This window comes from Leopardus geoffroyi, chromosome D2 (assembly GCF_018350155.1).
Source record: "Leopardus geoffroyi isolate Oge1 chromosome D2, O.geoffroyi_Oge1_pat1.0, whole genome shotgun sequence".
In the NCBI taxonomy this organism is placed as follows: domain Eukaryota; kingdom Metazoa; phylum Chordata; class Mammalia; order Carnivora; family Felidae; genus Leopardus; species Leopardus geoffroyi.
Window position 1 is genome coordinate 39883861 of NC_059334.1, and position 22254 is coordinate 39906114.

The following is a 22254-nucleotide window of genomic DNA, read 5'->3' on the forward strand; positions in this document are numbered from 1 at the left end:
GACACGGAGTAGAAGGACTCTCCAGGGAGAAGGTACTCCAGGTAGAGCAAAAAGAGATAAGGACAAGGTTACTAGAGGATGGCCAGAGGGAGGTGATTCCATTCAATGACCATTCAATTTATTGACTATAACCCTGAACCTCACCACTTCGATCACATCCCCAGAAGGCTTACTGCAAGGCACTGCTTGTTGTGGAGAGGAGGGAGGATGTGCCAAACAGAGAGCACAAGATGTTTAGTGTCCAGGGGGCTCTTGCTTTCTTTGTCCCTTCCCTGCTGTCCCACACTGGTGTCATTTGTCCAGACGTGACCTTGCTCTGAGGCCTCCGGCTCAGAATGCTAAGCCAGCCACCACCCTTCTCCACACGTGTGGGCCTTCAAAGCCCCAAGGCAGAGATCAGCCAGGGTGGCGGCTGGGACTGAGGCCCTCAGGGGGACAGGCCCTGGGAGACAGATTTGGAGCAGAGGGGTCTTCTCCGGTAACTGAGTTGGTAACAGCCATGACCTGACAAATATGGGTTCCACCCACTCCATGCCCAGGGAGATCCAATCGGAGGCTTGGAGAGAGGAGGGGAACGCTGCCGGTTGTAGGTGGTGGGCTGGACGCTGACACTAGCTTTCGCTCCCTCGCACTAAAATGACAGCGATCGGATCGCGAGAAGGTAGAAACCCACGAAAATGATGGGGGAAGTAGAGGGGATGAAGCAACATCATAGTGTGGGCTGGAAAGCTGATGGAAGAGTGTCACAGGCTTAGGACACCAGCGAAAAGCTGAGTGATAACATGGGCAGGTAGAGAGCCCCAAAGCAAGTGGGTTTATACCGCGGAACCCCCGGAAGCTTGAGAACAGGCAGCTTCCCTTTCCTCTGGAAGTGGGTGTGAAGGTGGAGCCAAAAGGAAGAATGATTGGTCACGGGTCTGTTGAATGACCCAGCCGATTTGAAAATCGGATGCCCACACAAAACTCTGCGTGCAAACGTCTACGGCAGCTTTGCTCGTAATCGTCCTGGACCGGAAGCCACCGAGATGCCCTGCCATAGGTGAATGGATAACCAAGCAAACAAAATGGTGTATCCACATGGTTGAATATTATTCAGTGATGAAAAGAAAGGAGCTATGAAGCTCGGAAAGGACATGTGGAAACTTAAACGCACACTGCCAAGGGCAAGAAGCCAGTCTGAAAAGGCCTCATACTGTGTGATTCCAAATAGATGGCATCTTGGAAAAAAAACACAACTCTAGAAGAAGTAAAAAGGCCAGTGATTGCAAAGAGTTGGGGAGGGCTCAATAGGTAAAGTGGGCGGGGGGAGGTCAGGGGAGGGGGGCTCCTAGGGCTGCGAAACTAGTCGGTATGATCCTGTAGTGGTGGATTTGTCAAAACCCATGAAACTCATTCACACGAGGAATGAACGTTAACATATGCAGATTTTTAAAAAAATCATCTAGGAGGTCATCAGATCCCGGGACGGAATGCAGAATGTGACGAAACGATCTCACTGCATTACACATGCATGAACGAACCTGACTGAAGGGGTTGGGCCAAAGGTGCTGAGCTAAGTAATTCTGGAAATGACAGAACATAAAGACAAAAGGAGCCATACATAACCACTGTGCTCTAGTCGTGCCCGAAGCCCTCCGCACTGGAGCACAGGCAAACATTCTCACAGCTCCTTACACGGACTTGAGTGCTGAGGTAGATGGATGGAGACTGGCTTCTCACTGCCGGAGGAGGAGGTTATAAGTACGCAGGGAGAAGAGTCTAGAATGATCCATTTCTTCGGGCGCCTGGGTGGATTAGTCGGTTAAGGGTCCAACTTCAGCTGAGGTCATGATCTCACAGTTCATGGGTTCAAGCCCCGCGTTGGGCTCTATGCTGACAGCTCAGAGCCCGGAGCCTGCTTCGGATTCTGTGCCTCCCTCTCTCTCTCTGCCCCTCCCCCGCTCATGCTCTCTCTGTCTCTCAAAAATAAATACATGTTTAAAAAGTATTTAGAATGATCCATTTCTTAATGGATCCGAGTGGGAAACAGCAGTGTGAATGGATATTTAGCTTCTGTAGATATCATACAGATGGCTACCTAGAGAAATATTTTATAGGTATGTCTCTACACATGGCATCGTATACACACGGATGGGTTTTGTTACTCTATCGGCGGAGGAGACCTGGGAGCAACAACATCCCAACATCCATGCACACACCCAGTGCCCAGATCCTGGTCTCTAACACTGTCCAGTAAAAGGAACAAGGACTTTTCAGAGAAATGGCTGATTCTACAACTGGGGCAGGAAATAACACAGATGAGCCAGGAGCATCTTGTAATGCTAAAAAGTAAGTGTTCCCTCTCTCTCTCTCTCTCTCTCTCTCTCTCTCACACACACACACACACACACACACACACACACACGCAGTGATGGGGGCATGTCAAAGGACACAGGAACCAGGTGAAAGAGATCCTAATAGCCAAAGCTGGAACGATTTGACCAACTAAATAAAGCAGTACTGGATTACAACTCAAGGTATAAAATAAAAGCCCATGAGTCCATACTGCTATAAATGGCTAAATAAACAGAGAATAGTCAAATCTCCTGTACCGAAGAGTTCCAAACAACTGATGTCGAAATCTGCCCTCGCGGAGGTGGACAATAACTCCCCAGTTCTTAAATACGGGTTGTGCATGGTGACTTCCTTCCGAAGATCACAGCATGGGGGATGGGAGAAGGTGGAAAGAGCCACTTTAGGGTGGAGAAACCTGACCAAGAGCACCTCAGCCAGGTGAGCAAAGTTAACACCATCAGTGATCAGCCGTGTTGATACTATGTGATCTGGTTAAACATGATGAAAATGGCGCTGTGTTTCTGTGGTCTTTCTCTCAAGAACACATAATTCCTTTCTAGTCACTAGAGAGACAGCAGAAGAATCCCAGTTGAAGGACAGTCTACAAAATACCTGACCAGTACGCCTCAAAATTGTCAAGATAATCAAAACCAAGGAAAGTCAGGGGTGCCTGGGTGGCGCAGTCAGTTAAGCGTCCGACTTCAGCCAGGTCACGATCTCGCGGTCCGTGAGTTCGAGCCCCGCGTCAGGCCCTGGGCTGATGGCTCAGAGCCTGGAGCCTGTTTCGGATTCTGTGTCTCCCTCTCTCTCTGCCCCTCCCCCGTTCATGCTCTGTCTCTCTCTGTCCCCAAAATAAATAAATGTTGAAAAAAAAAATTTAAAAAAAAACAAAAAACAAAAAAAACAAGGAAAGTCTGAGAACGGTTTATAGCCAAAAGGAGACCAAGGCGAAACGACTGCTAAACAGAAAGGTTCTTTTTTTAAAATCCACGGAAACAATAAATGCTAGATAATGTTAGCTAGAACCCGGAATACTCCAAGAATCGACTCAATGAAAAACTATAGAAATGTTTTCTGATAGGAGCGTTTTGTTCAAGTTCATTCACTGTAAGTACAGATCAAGGGTAACACAAACTGGATTTTTGGATGAACATATGACAGAAAAGGATACATTTTTAGTAAAGTCTAAATGACAGAAATCATTTAGTCTTGGAATGACAGAAATAATTCCATCATATTGTTATTAAAAGGGAGTTATTAGGGGCACCTGGGTGGCTCAGTCAGTTAACATCAGACTTCGAATCAGCTCATGATCTCGCGGTTCAAGAGTTCGAGCCCCACATGGGGCTCTGTGCTGGCTTTGGATTCTATGTCTCCCTCTCTCTCTCTCTGCCCCTCCTCTACTTGTGCTCTGTCCCACTCTGTCTCTCAAAAATAAATAAATGTTAAAAAAATTTAAAGGAGTTATTAAAAATTAATGTCAAGTACATATACTCCTTTATCATCACTTCTGATTTTAAAATTTAAGTCCACATGGGGCGCCTGGGTGGCTCAGTCGGTTGAGCGTCCGACTTCAGCTCAGGGCATGGTCTCGTGGTCTGTGAGTTCAAGCCCCACATCAGGCTCAATGCTGACAGCTCAGAGCCTGGAGCCTGCTTCCAAGTCTGTGTCTCCCTCTCTCTCTGCCCCTTCCCCACTTATGTTCTGTCTCTCTTTCTGTCAAAATTAAATAAACATTTTTAAAAAATTTTATAAAATTTAAGTCCACAAACACTATAAAAAGATGTTAGATGCTATTCTTGTAGAATAGAAAACACTGGGGGAAGGGGCACTTGGGTGGCTCAGTCGGTTGAACATCCAGCTCTTGATTTTGGCTCAGGTCATGATCCCAGGGTCCTGGGATTGATCCCTGTGACGGTCTCCACGCTGAGCATGGATCCTGCTTAAGATCCTCTCTCTCTCTCTCTCTCTCTCTCCCTCTGCCCCTCTCCCCCACTCACGTGCTCTCTCTCTAAAATGAATAAAAAAGAAAAAAGTTTTTAAAGGAAACATTGAAATGAAATTTTCCCTTTGGAACGAACTCTATTACACACACACACACACACACACACACACACACACACACACACAATCTCTAAGAAGTTTAACCCCAAGATACATTCCCTCCCTCACTACACAGGTTGGGGATGGTCTGTTCTCCACCTCAGCAGAAGCCTGAGGCTTCATTTTCTGGAGACAATAAAACGAGAACATCCAGACAAGAGGACAGCAGCATGGATGGGTATGGAGTATCAAAATGGGATTAAAGGTAAGTTTACTTAATAGATGTTGAAACCTCCAGTCTTCTTCCCCAACTCAGATCTCAAAGCATCAGCAGCGAGACTTATCAGACCCAGACCCAGATGGTATAGACACTCCCTGACAAAATGTCTGGCCCGATTGCCTAGAGAGAAGTTCATAGTCACCAAGCAGCACTCCCCAAAGACACCGCACACACGTGCCCGCACACACGTGCACACACGTATACAAGCGCACAGCATCCAATGAAGATGTGGAGGTCCTCCTCAGACAAGAAGACAGCCAAGAATCTCTTATCTTTTGAGGAAAGCCTCTCCAAAGAAGCAAACGCAACCTGGCTGTGTAGGGAGAGGAGAGCATCAGGAAAAATGGCCCTGAATATCTTCAGAGAGATGGGAAGGAGTATGGCATACATGAAACAAAAAGAGGGACCATAAGAAAAATATCCAGAGAACAAAAATGAGCCCTTAGAAATTAAACCTGGAGTCAGAACAAAAGTTCGGTACACAAGGAGAATGAAAAGACATGCCCAAGATGAGAGAAAATACTTCCAAAACACACATGTGCTAAAGCCTTGTATCTAAAATATACAAAGGAGTCTTGGGGTGCCTGGGAGGCTCAGTCGGTTGAGTGACCAACTTCGACTTAGGTCATGATCTTGCAGTTCGTGAGTTCGAGCCCCCCGTGGGGCTCTGTGCTGACAGCTCGGACCCTGGAGCTTGCTTCCGATTCTGTGTCTCCCTCTCTCTCTGCCCCTCCCCCACTCACACTCTGTCTGTCTCTCTCTCTCTCTCAAAAATAAATAAACATTAAAAAATTAAATATATATATATATATATATATATACCAAGAAGTCTACAAAGAAGTCTTAAAACTGAACAGTAAGAAAACAAACAACCCAATTAAAAAATTGGCAAAATATCTGAACAGATTCCTTCTCAAAGAAGATATACAGAGGTCGAGTAAGCATAAGAGAGGATACTCCACATCACGTGCCATTAGGAATTATAAATGAAAATAACGAGATGCCACTACTCAGTTATTAGAATGGCTAAAATCCAAAACACTGACGACACCAAGTGCTGGCGAGCCTGGGGAGCAACAGGAACGCTCGTTCATTGCTGGTGCGAATGAGAAGCGACGCAGCCACTTTGGAACGCAGTCTGGAAGTTTCTTAACAAAGCCAACCACAGCCGACCACACAATCCAGAAATCATGCTCCTTGTATTCACCCAAATAGGTTGAACACCTGCGTCCACACAAAAACCTACATGTGAATGTTTACAGCAACTTTATTCATAATTGCCCCAAGCTAGAAGCAACCAAGATGTTCTTCAGCAGGTGCATTTAGAAAGTATCAATGCGAGCAAGTTATTTTGAAATATGGAAGTAAATACCATATTGTTAAAAAGAACGGGAAAGAACTGATAAAAAGAGTTGGAAGTCATTGCTTTGGGAGAAAAATAAATAGTGAGGGCAGGGTGGGAAAGCTGTTTTTGTTGTAGCAAAAGAACAATTGGCTTCCTTGACTATGTCCATGGATAACGGTGATAAAAATAAAAACAGGAAAAAAGAGGAAAACAGAAAAAGAACTGGAGAGGGAGGAAAAAGCTCATACATAGACTGAGCACCGCTGACCCAGCATGGTTCCAGACACCTCCTCGTGCTTTTCCTCAATGAATCTCCCCACACCACACCACATGCCCCAACCACAAAGCATGCATCACGTCTTGTAGGATATAGGTGATACATGAGCAGCCCAGAGACACCGAGATCCTGCCTGGAGATACACGTCTAGTGAGAGAAGCTCAGCCCGTGCATCTCCCTGTTCCCACCCCCTTTGGGCAGCTCTTACCAGCATGTTATTTTTCTTCTGAGGTAGTTCCTCTAAGGAGTCAAGGTCTGGTCCCTTCCCCAAAGCCTTCCTCCAGCCCCTGCTGACTTGGGAACATAACTCTGTCAGTGATTTAATTCAATCCAGATGGAGGGCTCCACTTGGCTCTTCAAGCATGCCTTTGGGGAGTGCTGAGATTTGCAGATAAACCTTGCCATGTCAGAGAAGAACAAGAAAACAGGAGGGTGACAGCATATGATGGTTGGGGGTGGGGGAGTCATTTAGGGATGAGTTTGAACCTAAAGGAGGAGACTGCTGCACAGCTGTCAGGCCTGTGGCCAGGCTTTGGGTCTTGGGCCACCAGCCCAGAATCTTTGAGGCAGAGACTCGTGTGCTCCACCCATTCACAAATTCCCCAAACACTTTTGAATGCCCTGTGGCAGGCACTGGGGTAGGAGCTCGGGGTACAGCGTTGAGTCAGACACAAACCTCTGCCTTGAGGGACCCACGGTCTAGCAAATGAGACAGTAAGATGGGCAGACATATGGGTAACCAAATATTTATGATCCAGTGGGATCAGAAATAAACATTATAGTAGAGTCAGGGACAGTACAGGAGGAGGAAAAGAGAGAGTCATAGTCTCGAAGGAATTGACATGGCGCTGGGTTATGGAATATGAACAGGCACATGCCAAGGCAAGAAGCTGGGAGGCACACCCCAGGCAGAGAAAAGAGCAGGTGCAAAGGCGTAGTGGCCTGCATGGATGGTGAATCATAGAGGCAGGGTGAGAAAGAACTCTTGCTTGGAACAGCCCCATATAGCTCAGAGGACCGGGTGTCATGAAATATGGCCTCCATTCCTGGTCCTTCCTAGTGTTATCACCTAAGGAAAATCACCTCCTCTTCAGAACCTCAGTTTCTTCACCTTTTTAATGACGAGGGTAGTTTTGAATTTTAAAAAACAATATGAAAAGAATATATTACATTGTGTTCTTAAAAAAAAAAAAAAGATATGTTACATACATGTGTGTGATAAAAAACAAGTCTCTTGGTCCAGTCCTCCCTCCCTCTGACTTACCTCCCCAAGGCAAACTCTTTTAATCATTTATGTTTTTGTTTATTTAGGTGGTTAGCCTCTAAAAATCTAAATCAAATGTTTATGGATCTGTTTCTTGATTTGCCAACTTTAGGTAGTCTAATGACTTCATGGTGTGATAAAAAAAGAATTTGGTTCACAGAAACTCCCTCCTTTGTCTCTTCTTCTCTGTTCGTTCTATCTATCTATCTATCCATCCATCTCTCATCTATTTATCTATCATCATCATCTAATTCTGTCTTCTAGTGGTTACATTTGAACATTGAAACATTGTACCTATATTTCTATTTCTTGTTTTCTCAACTTTATTCAGTAGCTCAACAACTCGGAGAATTTGACTATTAACTCCTCTGGTTTTTATTTCGTTGTCCCCCACAACTCCAGTCTTCCATGGACTCTACATGTATTTTTTTTTTTAATTTTTTTTTTCAACGTTTATTTATTTTTGGGACAGAGAGAGACAGAGCATGAACGGGGGAGGGGCAGAGAGAGAGGGAGACACAGAATCGGAAACAGGCTCCAGGCTCTGAGCCATCAGCCCAGAGCCCGACGCGGGGCTCGAACTCACGGACTGCGAGATCGTGACCTGGCTGAAGTCGGACGCTTAACCGACTGCGCCACCCAGGCGCCCCAACATGTATTTTTTTTGTATTGTCAAGATGATTAACACTGGTATCTGTCTTTAATCATCACTAAGTTTCTATGCATCGTCTACAAGTTGTTTTAAAAAATCAAAAATAGCATTTATATTGTTATGACTGTATTAATATCATTTATTATGGAATCAAAAGTATGCTATAATTACATTGCCTCTATTGTTTTTCTTGCCTTTTTTCCCTGGAGTTGATAATTGCCTTTCTTCCTTGCATTGCCTTTTTTTTTTTTTTTTTTTTTTTTAGTGTTTATGTATTTATTTTGAGAGAGAGAGGGAGAGAGCGTGAGTGGGGGAGGAGCAGAGATGGAGAGAGGGAGAGAAAGAATCCCAGGCAGGTGCCACACTGTCCGAGCAGAGCCAGATGTGAGGCGCGATCCCACAAACCACAAGATCATGACCCGCGTTGAAATCAAGAGTCAGATACTTAACCCACTGAGCCACCCAGGTGCCCCCTTCCTTGCATTGTCTTATTTTGTCCTATCCCTAAGTTCTAGTATCACAAGGATAATATAAAATCTATGGAATTTCTAGATTGTAAGCTACACCAGGCAGGCATTTTTATCTGTTTCGGTCAGTGCTGTGTGTCCTCAATCTGCTATCTTGAACCTGAAATCAGAATGATTTTTATCTACCTCCCAAAACTATTTAAAAGTTCAGTTGTACCGGGGCACCTGGGTGGCTCAGTTGGTTGAGCGTCTGACTTTGGCTCATATCACGATCTCGTTGTTTCCAAGTTTGAGACCCGCATCGGGCTCTGTGCTGACAGCTCAGAGCCTGGAGCCTGTTTCAGATTCTGTGTGTCTCCTTCTTTCTCTGCCCCTCCCCCACTCATGCTCTGTCTCTCTCTCTCTCTCTCAAAAATAAATAAAACATTAAAAAAAAATTTTTTTTTAATTCAGTTGTACCAAAACAACTTTTGTTTTTTTTAAACTTGATTTTTTTCTTTAAGTGTAAGCAATCTCTACACCCAACACACGGCTCAAACTCATGACCCGGAAATCAAGATTCTCACGCTCTTCTGACTGAGCCAGCCAGGCGCCCCAATAAACTTAGTATGTTTTAATTTTATTTTTTAAATTTTATTATTTTTTTTTTGTAGGCTCCACACCCAACCTGGGGCTCAAACTCACGCATTGCACGCTCTTTTGACTGAGCCACCCAGGGGCCCCTTCAAAACAACTTAATAAATGTCAAGTACTATAAACGTAAAATGACTTTCATTATTTCTACTTAATTTCCTTATTTTTACTCAAATGTAGTAATCCTCTCCATCACCTCCCAGGCTAATGATGATTCAACATCTATGTGCAGTAATGAGAAGCTCACTTTCTATATTTGGGCATCTCTGATTCCGAGAACATCTTTCCTCTGTCCAGTTTAAAAGGATTTCTTCGTAATTTCTTGCCAGTGGGCCTCCCTCTTCTTTCCACGGTCTCCGACTGTCAGGCAGCCTGTTGCTTCCTGGGTCAGCTGTTCAGAAATAGGATCGCTGTATCATGACCTTCTTTGGGCTTATCTCTAGGAGAGCATTTTACTACAACTCCTCCCTTCCTTCCACCCACCATGCAGGTTCCCAACCTTCAGCATCTAACCATGCAGCCCAAAGGGCGGTGTCTCCAATTGCCCACAGGCTCAAGGCCCATTTCAATATTTACAGTAAACATGTGACTGAGCCGAAGTCAAACACTTAATGGACTGAGCCACCCAGTTGTCCCCTTAAAATTTGTATTTGATCATTTTATTAAATGATGAGTGATTCCCGGGGCACCTGGATGGCTCAGTTAAGCATCCGACTTAAGCATCAGGTCATGACCTCACAGCTCATGGGTTCGAGCCCTGCATCGGGCTGTGCTGACACCTGTTTCAGATTCTGTGTCCCACCTGCCCCCCCCCCCCCCGCCGCCACTTCCCTGCTTGTGCTCTGTCTCTCTCTCTCAAAAATTAATAAGCATTAAAAAATGTTGTTTTTTTTTTTAAATGATGAGTGATTCCCATGTAAAGGCTCCAGGAACATTTTTGAGAAAACCGAAGTGCAGATCAGATAATATTTTAATGGGTTTCTTGGAAATATTAACAGTTAGGAACCTCATATAGTCTTCTAGATTGGGAATGTGGGGGTGGGTTTGCTTATAGGCCCTTGAAATCCAAAAGCCAGGAGCGACCGGGCTAAATAAATGGGTGGAGAATGGGAATCCTGACGGTCTCTGACTTCCGGGGCAATGCCCTTAGGTCCTCTCCGAGCGGTTACCTTCGCTGCTCTGGAGGCCAGCCCAGGGCAGGGGCGAGTGAGGCAGGGCAGCCTTGATTGTTGAGATGGTGACCTGGGAAGGGACCGGGGGCCAGCATGCTGGGGCTTTGGCTACAGAATGGGCTCGTCTTGTGCAGGACTGGAATGAACCTGGTCTTTTCCTCTCTTGGAGATGTCCTCCAGGAGATCCTGTGCCTGTACTTCTCCCCAAGAATGAAGGGAGGGGATAAGTTTTGTTATACTAAGATAGGCACAGCAGAGCATCCAGGAAGTGACAAGAGAGAAGATATAAAGTGGAGTTATTTGCCAGAGCTCTGAGACGCCCCAGCCCTGGGGGTGGGGGTGGGCAATGTTAGAGATCTGGGAGGCCTTCCTGGGGAAGGAGGAGTCAGTTGAAGCCTGTGTGTCCAGGTGAGAGTTAAGGGGAGGTATAGAAGTGGCAAAGTGCATGATGTCCACAGGGACCACGGAGGCAAGAATCGGGTCTGGCCTGAGGGTAGGTTAATTTGGGGAATGCTACGTTTAACAAAGTCACACAGTCGTCTTTACCACAGAGCTTTTAACATGGTGGTATGACCTGTGAATCTCCAGGTTTCAAATATTCCATGTTCCCCCAGTCATGGACCCTTTATTTAGAAACTGCCGCGGAAACTAGGGAGAAAACACGAAGAGGCTTGACGGGCTAAGATCATGACAAGCCTGACTGAGGTGCTCCGTCTTTCCTGTGTACGTGGAAGGGGAGCTGAATACTAAACATGCAGATTCCCGGGCCCCATCTCCTGATGAGAGCTGGGGAGCAGGGCCCAGGAATCTACGTCTAACAAGCTGATGCCCACGTGAGGGTTCTAGTGACCACACTTTGAGAACTGGGAGTACAGATGAGACAGTATCAATGCTCAGAGGGCCTGGAAACTACAGCTCAGACGGCAGTCACGGATTCAAGCCTCTGTCGGGGTAAAGGGCTGAGAGCTGAGAGCCTGCGGTCACTCCACCTCCCCCTGCTTTAAGGGATGGGGGTGGGGAGAGCTGAGCTGCCTACCTTCCGTAGAGCAGAGGAGGTCCCAGCAAAGCCACTCGTCTCCCCCCTGGTGTCTGTGATCAGGTACTGCAGGTCAGGGCTCACAGACCCAGAGAGCAACCGCAGCAGCCCCCGGAAAAGTAAGCGGACAAGGCTCCCCTCAAACCTTGCTTCTTCCAGGAAGCCTCTCCTGACTTCCTCCTCCTTTCTACGCTCCTGCAGCGCTCATTTCTGAAACTCACGATCTCCCTTGGCTACACCTCTTCCTGATGTCTCTACAACGGTCGTTTTCAAGCTTATGCAAACACTGATAGCTTTGTCTCAAGAAGCGGGGAGCCTTAGGGATACTGTCGACAGCTGAAGGTCTATGGACTGCGGTTAGACGTACAAAGACAGCAACCGAGGGACAAATACCAGCGATATAGCTGGCCAGGGAGAAGGGGGAGGGGAGTCAGAAATCTCCCATCCATTAGGACTCAACTTCAATAAAGTAGATTCATTAAGAGACAGCAGAGGGGCGCCTGGGTGACTCAGTCAGTTGAGCCTCAAACTCTTGGTTTCGGCTCAGGTCACGACCTCCCAGTTTGTGGGTTTCAACCCCACAGGGGGCTTGCTCTGACAGCACAGAACCTGCTTGGGATTCTCTCTCCCTCTCTCTCTGCCCTTCCTCCGCTCATGTGCACACATTCTCTCTCTCTCTCTCTCTCTCTCTCTCTCTCTCTCAAAATAAATAAACATGAAAAAAAATTTTTTTAAAGAGACAGCAGAAAGGCTACCTACTGTCAGGCTCATTTATATGACATTGTGGAAAAGGCAAACTCATGGAGACATACATTAGCTCAGTGGTTATCAGGGCAGATTGGGGGATGAACTGAAGAGAGTAAATGCTTTGCAGTCAGGCTTGGAGGCAGGAGGAGGGGTGGGTTAGAGAAGGCTCCAGAAAACACCCTACCTCCATAGACCACATGACAGTAGTGGAGAAAGATCAGCCTGCTCAGCCAGCACACAGAACCCTCCCAACCCTGCCCTGGCCACTGACTAATGTCTTAGGGACGTGACAGGCCCAGAAAGTACACTGCCAAAGATTCCTTGAGCAGTGGGTCATAGGATCTCGGGGGGACAATGAACTTAACAGTCAAAGCAGCTGACTTGATTAGAGCTTCCCATGTGCCAGGTGTGGTGTGCTACAGGCTTTACGTATATTATCTCATTTAATCTTCACAACAATCTATGGAGTTATTATGCCCCCATGTAACAGAGGAGTGGACTGGAGTCTAGAGATGTTAGGTGATCTGCACAAAGTGACACAGTTAGTAAGACAGAACGGGATTTGAAGTCAGGAACCTCTGGCTTCAGAGCCCTAGGCCTCAACCACTACTGCTCTTTACTGCCACACAGGCCACCTCCCATCACCCCAGTGACAGGGGAGTCTCTTCCCCCGCCTTCCTGCAGGGCACCTATCCTGCCTTGGTTTGCACACATCTATTGGCGGGTACTCACTATTTTCCCAGGAAGATCATGCTTAAATGAACTTAAAGTTGACTTCTGAGTACATCCACCCACACTCAGTCACCCCTTTGGGGCCTGAGGTAGTTGTTGGTGCTGCCCGTCAAACATTTCCACCCGCTCTTGGGCACTGGGTAGGATTGTACTTCCTGGCCTCCTGAAATTAGGTATTCCCACATGACTTCCTCTAACCAAGGAAATGTGAACAGACACTTTAAAAGCCAGTGTAAAGTTCACCACATTCCTATGCTGCAGGGTTTGGGGGGCTCATGTCTGTCTGGAGGAAAACCCACTTGGCTTGGACCCCCCTCCAAGTGACCAGGATGAGCAGAGCCCCCCCTCTCAAAACTGCCCTGATCTGTGCTGGGTGCAAGAAATAAGTCTTAGCTGGGTAAGCCTGAGATTTGGGGATTGTTCATTACAGCAGCAATGCCTCGCCTATCCTGGCTGACTGGGTCCCACAGAGCAAGTCAATCTGCTCCGGGCCAGCAACAACCCAGCCTCCCCCAAGTCTTCGCTAAGTTATGTAGCCCCAGTTTTTTCAGCTGAGCCTCCCATGACTTGGTGAGCTGACTTCTTACCTACCTGCTCTTTCCCTCTGGACACATCGCGATGTGAGAACTGGGCACAATAGTCCAGGAGCAATTGGCAAAGCCTGTTGCCTCCTCCCACGTCCTCAGTGCCCTCCCCTAGTGATGCAGCCAATGGTTCCACTGGGCCTTCATCAGGTAGATAAGGTAGTCCCAGCCGCCGATTCTGTTCCCACCTGCCTGGTCCTAATTCTTTGGGCCCTGGATAAAGAGAAGGCTCAGGATTTAGAATTAGACTGACCTGGCTTTTAATCTGGACTTTGCTACTAACTTAACTGGGTTACTGTGGGCAAGTTACTTAACCTCTCTGAGCCTTTTTCTCAAACGAAGGACAGAAATATCAAGACCGACCTTGACATAGTTTTAAGTATCAGGTAAAGTACCCAGAATCCCCCTGGTGTCCAGTGGGTCTGTGCAGATACTATTTCCCTTCCTTTCCCCCTCACCTCCTTCTCCTTCAGGCTCCCAAGATGGGGAAAGGGGAAAGCATTTCTGGAATGAGGCCCCGGGTGATTCCTATACCACTGCTGTGCCCTAAACCAAGTCTTAGGCCAGCCAGGGCCCCCCCTCCCCCGACCCTCCCTTTTCCAGGTCGCAGCTGTCTGCCCCCCCAGTCCCCATTCCAGGGGGCTGCCCCATGGGGCTGGGAAAGAAGGAAGTGGACTCTAGGCTGCAGATGTTCAGAGCTCAGAGAAGGCTGCTGAGCTAATCCCGAGGCTGCTGGCAAGGCTGGGCCAGAGCCTCAGAAGTAGGCTTCTAAGAGGCCCTCTCCTGCCTGCCGGCTGCCTGTGGCTCGGCTCAAATTTCCGAGGCCCCCAGCTCAGGAACAGCTGCGTGGCTTCCCCTCCCTGCCTCCGTTTTCTCTTCTCTCTTCCCCCGACATGAGTCAAATGGACAGCGGAGCAGCGCTAGCCAGGGGTCTGGATGGAATCCAGACGTCTCCCAGCCACTCGACCCAGTTCTCTGAAGCCTTAAGGAGCTCAGACCCACGAGGTTTTGGGGGCCTCTCAACTTGGGGACACATTTCCTGCTGCTCTTCGTTTGGCGGAAAACCTCGGGCCCAGCTTTGATGCTCGGATTTTTGTCTGCCCCTCTGCTCCCTGGCTGGGTGGGCTTTTCAAGATAAACTCTAGCCAGTGTGGTGGAGCGGAACTAGGCTTGGAACTGGGGCCTCTTAGTTCAACAGAAACCCCTCCTCTAAGCCTCTCCAGCTTCCTCCTCCCCCCAAGTCTCTGCTTGCCTCTTCCAACTGCCTCCTGGGGTGCTGGCCTTTTGACCTCTCTTCCCCATCATCACCCCATCACCACCACCCCCAGCAGAGGGGTGTGCATGTGGGTGCACGTGCTCGTGTGTGTGCTCACTACCATTTTCTGGATGTTTGTTACATGAAAAGCTTGCTTTATTTTATCCTCCGTCATCTCACTTTTTCTCTCTGACGAATACGGAAATGGAGAAGAGAGGGTGAGAATCTTGACTTATTCACGGAAATAGGAAATGACAAAGCCAGGGTTTGATCCCAGTTTTGATGTTCTGATGACCTCTGAGCCCACTATGCCCTTTCTCCAGCCAACCATGGGGCCTGGTAAGGACCAGATCAGTCACCTGCCCGGGAGCATGCAGGGCAGCTGCGTGATTTATCCCCATCCGGATACTGAGCCCACATCAGCCACAGATGTGTGTATGCCCTTTCAGGGTTGAGTCCGAGGAGATCCTGATTGAGCTAGTGGGGGGGACCCCACCATCCCGGTGTGCAGGGATGGAGCGTGTGATGGGGTGGCAGAATCTGTCGTTCTCAGCCAGGTCCCCAATTCCCTGGCACAGGACTGTCCCTTTTTGTGCTGGGAGTGATTCCAAATGAACATAAGGGGACTTTTCATGAGTGACCTCATCCACCGAAGCTGGTGTCCACCAAAGAAACTGGGTTCTGAGCCAAGGCGGGGGAACGCCTGCCGTCACGGGTTTGTTGAAGGACTGCGTGGAGGGGTCCACCAAGTGTCTCCTAAGCTGTTTTCAAGGGTAATTTTGACTCTATGCAATCTCTGCCTGTAATTACAAACTAAGTCCAAATATGAAGAGCTGTCCTTTCCTCCCAGGGAACTTGTCTCTAATGGTGGGATCCCAGGACAGGGGAGAAGTCCTAGGAGGGACTGGAGACCTGGGGTCTTTAGAGAACCGGGTCCCCAGAGCTCCCTGTTGCTTCTCCCCATCTAGGTTTTTGGTGCGGGGCAATGCGGGAGCGTTGGACAGAGAATGGGATCTGGGCTCCAACGTGGCTCTGCAGAGGGACCCTGAGCAGGTCACTTATCGTCCATCTGGGCCCCAGCTTCCCCATTGGACAGACAAGGCTGTTGGACGAGTAATCCTGCTGAGATGCTGGGGCCCCTGGGGGCTCCTTCTGGGATGGGCAGGGCCCTGAACCCCGGCCCAGGGGGGCAGCGCTGACTCTAAGACCGCTGTGTCTTGCCTGAGGCTCCCAGAAGCCTGTGCCCACTAACTGGTGCTTGCTTCTGGTTCGGGGCCGGCTGCTAGACCTGCTTCCAGCGACAGTGTCATCACTTCATTTTCCAGGTGAGAAAAACACCTGTGTTGCCTGTGGGCCTTCCCCTTCCCAACACCTCCATCCTCCCTCTGTCCCTGTGTTGTGATGTCCCCATGTCCTGTGTCTTGTGTCCTAGCCAGGACTGCCCTTCTGCAGAGCCTCAGGTCCAGGTGCCCGCAGGACCCCCCATAACCAACTAGGCACCCCCATTTCCTCAAAGAACTGCCCTCTGCCCTCTTCCTCTGTTTCAAAGTCTACATTTTGGCTTGAAATAGTCATGACCCCAATTATCCTTCAATACCAGCTGGGTCACCTTGGAAAGGTCACCTCAACTCTGAGCCTCAGCTTTGACATCTTGAAATAGGGGCTCTAATAATAATAGTAATTCCAGCAGTGACCTCGTGTTGGGTGCTTATCATGAACCAGGCTGAAAATCAAGTCTTTACATACAACTCAACACGAAAAACACAAAACAGTTTGAGGGCACCTTCGGTTAAGCACCCAACTCTTGATTTTGGCTTAGGTCATGATGTGAGCTCGAACCCCAACTTGGGCTCTGTGCTGACAGCATGGAGCCTGCTTGGGATTCTCTCTCTCCCTCTCTTTCTGCCCCTTCCCCCCTCACAGTAAATACACATTAAGAAAAAATCTGATTAAAAAACGAGCAGAGGACCTGCATAGACATTTTTCCAAAGAAGACACAGAGATGACCAGCAGACGCATGAAAGGATACTCAACATCACTCATCATCAGGGAAATGTAAATCAATTGACCACAATGAGATGTCACCTCACACCTGTCAGAAGGGCCAGAATCAAAGCAACAAGAAATAACCAAGTGTCGGTGAGCATGTGGAGAAAAAGGAACCCTTGTCCACTGCTGGTGGGGTACAGCCACTATGGAAAACAGTAGGGAGGTTCCTCCAAAAATTAAAAATTAAAAAAAATTAAAAATAGAATTACTGGGGCGCCTGGGTGGCGCAGTCGGTTAAGCGTCCGACTTCAGCCAGGTCACGATCTCGCGGTCCGTGAGTTCGAGCCCCGCGTCGGGCTCTGGGCTGATGGCTCGGAGCCTGGAGCCTGTTTCCGATTCTGTGTCTCCCTCTCTCGCTGCCCCTCCCCCATTCATGCTCTGTCTCTCTCTGTCCCAAAAATAAATAAACGTTGAAAAAAAAAATTAAAAAAAAAATAATAAAAAAAAAATAGAATTACTATATTATCCACCACTGGGTATTTACCCATTGAATATAAAAATACTAATTTAAAAAGATACATGCACCCCTATGTTTATCACAACATTATTTACAAGAGCCAAGATATGGAAGTAACCCAACTATCCATCCGTAAAAGAATGGATAAAGAAGTTGTGTGTGTATATACACACACACGCACACACACACACACACTGTAATATTACTCAGCCGTAAAAAATAATGAGTCCTTGCCACTTGCATCAATGTGGATGGAGCTAGAGGGTATTATGCTAAGTAAAGTAAGTCAGAGTGCACAGCAGCAAAAGCCAAAAGCCCCTCCATCATCAATCAACCCTTGGGGTGAGCAGAGTCCCAACCAGAGTCCTCCCCATAAAGTGTTAGTCCTCTCATGGGGACTAGGATTGCGAAGGAGCACATCACCTGCTTGCCGGGGCAGCGGCTGGGCAGTGCATCCTGGAGAGTCTGACTTGCTTTGGCCTTTATTCAGATCCCGTGGCCCCGGGGCTGAGGGACAAGGAGATGGGAAGAGAAGGAAAGTGGGAAGGAGGAAAAGGGTGAGAACAAGCTCCCGTGGGAGCCTCTGAAGCTCCATCACATACTGTGATGTATGAAGCCTAATGTGCCTGAGCCCCCACCAAAGCCCTCCTGAACACCATCAACTGGACAGGGCTTGGCCTGTTTAGGTGGGGAAACTGAGTCCCAGGGATCAGCAGTGGCTTGCCCAATCTGCAGCCGCACCAGGGATCAAACCCAGATCTTGTGATTCCCAGTTTGGGCTCGCTCTGCCTTCTTGACATCAGCGTGGTGCCTGGGTGCAGGCTTGGAGGGGATGTTCTGCCTCCCCTGTGGGCCCATTCTACAGTTGGGGAAGGAGATGAGTGGGTCGGTCTCCTTCCATCAAATGGGCAGGGGACGGAAGAGCGAGGGCTGGAGCTGGGGCCCTTGTTCCAGCTGCCCCCTACAGCCCCTGCAAGCCTATTCTGCCCTGGCAGCTTCCCTCGCCATCCTTAAAATGGAAACTTTATCTCCCTGGCAGGTGGTTGTGGAACCCAATGAGACCAACCATACCTACGGAAGGGAGTTGCAGGCTGTGACACTGAGGGGAGACACGCATGCTGCCTCCTCTGGCTCAACGTGGCCCTGGGGAAGGCGAGGTCAGGCTGTCCTGTGCTGCTGGAGGAAGGACTGACCCAAGTGCGTGTTTACCTCACCCGTCTCTGTGGTTGGCTTCGGGCCCCTTTGGCCAGTAACACACTTAAACCAAACCCTGGCTCCTGGCCGCGGCCCCCAGCTTCGGGAAAGAACTACACGCAACGTGCCTTAATCTGCCCACCTCCCCGGACTCGGGCTAAATTAAGTGCATCCCAGGCAGTAGTTCCGTCCCTAGAAACTGAACACGTTCTTCCTCCTTCCCCCCTCCCCCCACGCACAGCTGTCCCTTCCATCAGGCCAGGTGGCTGCCAAGTTGACAGGCCTCCCAGCCGCGGCCCCGGAGGCTGTCCTCTGGCCCCTGGCTGTCCCCAGGGTGGTGAGTGGGGGGACAGCAAGAGGAAGGGAGCTACCCCCAGACCCTCACCACAGCCCAAGCCCAGGTGGAATGTTGAGGCTAAGCCCCGCCCACCCGCCTTCCCCTCTTCCTTCCACACATACTTTTCCAGCCCCTTCTGAACGCCCGGGCAGGCTCCTCCAGGTACGTGAAAGACAAAACGGATCCCTGCCCTCACGGAGCTTATGTTCCCCTGAGGGGGACCAAGAGGGAGCACACTGGCTATAAAGGAAGCAGCATTAGAAGGTGCGAGCGTTACGCTGACAAAAGAGAAAAAGGAGAGATCCGTGAAGGGGTCAGGATTGCGGTGGGGCGGAGGGGGCATGCACTGCAGGCTGAATGAGGGAGGTCTGGACAGGCTTCCCAGGGAGGAAAACAGCTGAGGAGGCCTCCGGACCCCCCTCCCCCCCACCCTGAGCCCCCACAAGCAGGGTTAAGGTTGGAGATGGCTGGCATCTGGCGGTAGTTCCGACATTTTGCAGGGGTGGGAGGGACATAGAGTTGTTGACATGGCTATTCTGGGTCAAGCTAGGGGAACAGCTTCTCCCTGCCCTGGGCAGGGAGGAGGCTCTCCTGCGGGTGTAAGAGCCCCTGGAGCTCAGGTGGGCCCAGAGGGAGACCCGCGGTCGGGATGAGGCCAGCGTGAAGCCCCCGCCCGTGCCAAGCATTTGGGCCTTATTTAAAACAAAAGAAGCCCCAGTGGACACACGCTGACACAGGCCTTCGCTGGGCACGCCGAGCCACGTGGCAAGGGGCGGGGCGGGGCAGCCACAACACGGGTGCTGCGAGAGGCATGGTGTTTGTCCCAGACCTGCCCTCCCCTCCTACATGCGCTCCCACACACTATACCGCACAGACTCACACACGTGGCACACGATGAGAACACGCCCACCACACACATGCCCACCACACACATGCCCACGCGTACCGCACCACCAGACTCCGAAGGACCCCCTGTGCACACTCACATAGACAAATGCCACACAGCGGAGACCCACAGCACATATACACATGCCGTATACCCACGCACAATACGCCACAGACCCATCACACACACACACACGCACAGGTCTCCACAAACACACGCATAACCGCACATCACAGACCCACCTCGTATATCCACCCACTGCCACAAACACACAGGCCACCCCCGGCCCCTCAAAACACTTTGTTGTACATAAAGCACAGGCCGAGAGCATCTAGACTAGCTGTCCAAAACTTTCTCTGTCACTTACGGAGCCGGGCGGGTTCTGACCTCCTGACTGGCCCCGATGAGAAATCCATCGGGCACCCACTGTCTCTCTGTTCCAAGGCAGCACAGAAGGAGAAGGTCAGAATTTTCTATGTGTCACTTCATAAAATGCCCACTCATGAGGGACCTTTTCTTTCATCACGTGGGGCTCTCTGGGACAAGGGGAAGGTCCTCTGGCATAAATACCAGAAATCAGGTTTCACTCCTAGCCTGTTGGCTACTGGGTACATGTGTGTGTCACTGGGTAAGATACCGTCCTCCTCTAAACCTTAGTTTCTCCACCTGCAAAATGGGAATGGAATCTGCTTCTGCCAAACTTCTCCGCCGGGGTGAAATTCCGTGTGAAGTTGCTTTGCAACTTGAAGAAATACCAGTACAAAATAGGATTGCCAGTAATTTGGGCAAATTGTACAGGCTTTGTTGCCTAACCAAGGCAGGAGGCTTGGGGGGGCGGGTGGGGGGAACCTATCTTCTTTTCTTCTGTCTCCCCTGCTGCTTCTAGGGGGAGGCTCACTGGAGTCACAGAGAAATTGAGATGGTGCTTGCAACGCGGGCCATCTCTTCTCATCTCGGCACCCGGCAGGAAGTGATTCTTGCTAGCAGTCATTCTCCCGTGGGCTGTGCAGGGCAGAGAGGTTGGGGATGGCGAGGACGCCAAGGCAAGGCAGAGAGCCCAGCTGAGGAGGAGAGACAGAGAGCTACAGCATCACCAAGGCGCGGCCTGCCCACCCTGCTCGGGGCTGACACCAGCACTCTGCAGAAAGCACTGGAAGGACGCAGGCGCTGGAAGAGAGCTTCTTAGTGCAAGGTTGCAGTTGCTCTGAGCGGTCTCGGGGCTGGGGGTCCTAGGCAAGAAGGTGACTAGATCCCTGTGGCACGCTGTAAAAACATGCAGGAAGCTCTTAAAGCTTCCTGGAAAATGGGGACTCTGTCCTTGTCAAAAGCCACAAAAGGTTGTGATAAGTCTGGGTGGGGGGCCCAGGTTGGCAGCTCTGAGCCAGCACTGCTTTGTTTGGGTCTCTCTCCTGTAACAATCCTAATGGTGCCCTCTGGAGAGAGGGCAGCAGTCCTGGGGCTTTGGGGACCAGGCTCACTCATTCTAGTTTCTCTGTCTTGCTGAGGTCCTGCCCTCATCTTCTGATGTGTCTGCATTCTGGTCCAGGAGATCGTGGGGCAGCCCGTAGCCTCTGCCCCAAAGGGTGGGGAAAGGAGCCCTCTCGCTGGCCATTCTGTTTGTCACCCCTCCCCCCACGTCTCTCTTCCCCTTTCTGCTATGAACTTGGGGAGGCTCATCCTTGTAGACTGAGTCTTCCTGGCTCCTCTGCCTCTGGTTTCTGATCAGCTTGACCAAAAGGAGGCCCGGGGGGGGGGGGGGTTCTGGAGGACAAGAGGAGCAAGCCCCAGGGGTATTCCTCCCTGGCTCCTCTCCTTCCTCACAAACATGTCTCCATTGGCAGATGTGACCTCATGATGGCAGTTCCCTCAGGAGACCCCTCCTCCATGGCTCCGGCTCTCAAGGGGTCCAGAACACAGTTTCCTCTTCTGATCCCAGCAGCCTGGGGGTAGTAAACGCTTCCCACTGTGGCTAGTCTCTGGAGCCTCTCCATTTCCTGCCTGTTTCCCTCCCCCCCCCCCCCACATCTCTGTCAGTAATCTATTATAGCATCTTCACGGGTGTCACCCGAGGTGACTCTGTGTCCTATAGAGACCCTACTGGATACAGCCCTTACGGGAGAGTGATGTATAAACAGCTGGTCCAGATGGAGTGTTACTGACTCTTGGTGTCTAAGCTCTGGATCATCAGCAGCAATCCTTCTCCCTCTTCTCTCCCTATAGATTCTGCTTTTCCTACTGTCTCTCTTTCTAGATGTGCCATATGACACCCAAGTGTTGGTCTGAACACCTTCTATTAAATCAAAAATGGCTATCTCAGCACCTGAATGAATTGGCTGAGAACCTGAGGCGACGAGACTGCCTTTCTCAGCCTCAGTCAAAAGTGTAGGGACCCCAGAGTCAGCTGTCAACATCCTTCTTAATGCAAGAGTCATGTCATGATGGCCAGCCGAGTTCTGCTTGTGTACTTCCAGAGACGGGGAGCTCGGTACTTCTCGACACAGTCCACTCTA